The sequence below is a fragment of the Schistocerca americana genome, unplaced genomic scaffold (genome assembly GCF_021461395.2).
Source record: "Schistocerca americana isolate TAMUIC-IGC-003095 unplaced genomic scaffold, iqSchAmer2.1 HiC_scaffold_141, whole genome shotgun sequence".
NCBI lineage: Eukaryota > Metazoa > Arthropoda > Insecta > Orthoptera > Acrididae > Schistocerca > Schistocerca americana.
The window spans coordinates 222,501-223,711 of record NW_025725491.1 but is presented as its reverse complement, the minus strand read 5'-3'; positions in this window follow the sequence as shown (position 1 = coordinate 223,711).

The window sequence follows — 1,211 nt, the reverse complement described above, 5'->3', positions numbered from 1 at the left end:
AGGCACAATATGGGTTAGGTTAAGGCACAATATGGGTTAGGTTAAGGCACAATATGGGTTAGGTTAAGGCACAATATGGGTTAGGTTAAGGCACAATATGGGTTAGGTTAAGGCACAATGTGGGTTAGGTTAAGGCACAACGTGGGTTAGGTTAAGGCACAACGTGGGTTAGGTTAAGGCACAACGTGGGTTAGGTTAAGGCACAACGTGGGTTAGGTTAAGGCACAACGTGGGTTAGGTTAAGGCACAACGTGGGTTAGGTTAAGGCACAACGTGGGTTAGGTTAAGGCACAACGTGGGTTAGGTTAAGGCACAACGTGGGTTAGGTTAAGGCACAATACGGGTTAGGTTAAGGCACAATACGGGTTAGGTTAAGGCACAATACGGGTTAGGTTAAGGCACAATACGGGTTAGGTTAAGGCACAATACGGGTTAGGTTAAGGCACAATACGGGTTAGGTTAAGGCACAATACGGGTTAGGTTAAGGCACAATACGGGTTAGGTTAAGGCACAATACGGGTTAGGTTAAGGCACAGTACGGGTTAGGTTAAGGCACAGTACGGGTTAGGTTAAGGCACAATACGGGTTAGGTTAAGGCACAATACGGGTTAGGTTAAGGCACAATACGGGTTAGGTTAAGGTACAATACGGGTTAGGTTAAGGCACAATACGGGTTAGGTTAAGGCACAATACGGGTTAGGTTAAGGCACAATACGGGTTAGGTTAAGGCACAATATGGGTTAGGTTAAGGCACAATATGGGTTAGGTTAAGGCACAATATGGGTTAGGTTAAGGCACAATATGGGTTAGGTTAAGGCACAATATGGGTTAGGTTAAGGCACAATATGGGTTAGGTTAAGGCACAATATGGGTTAGGTTAAGGCACAATATGGGTTAGGTTAAGGCACAATATGGGTTAGGTTAAGGCACAATATGGGTTAGGTTAAGGCACAATATGGGTTAGGTTAAGGCACAATATGGGTTAGGTTAAGGCACAATATGGGTTAGGTTAAGGCACAATATGGGTTAGGTTAAGGCACAATATGGGTTAGGTTAAGGCACAACGTGGGTTAGGTTAAGGCACAACGTGGGTTAGGTTAAGGCACAACGTGGGTTAGGTTAAGGCACAACGTGGGTTAGGTTAAGGCACAACGTGGGTTAGGTTAAGGCACAACGTGGGTTAGGTTAAGGCACAACGTGGGTTAGGTTAA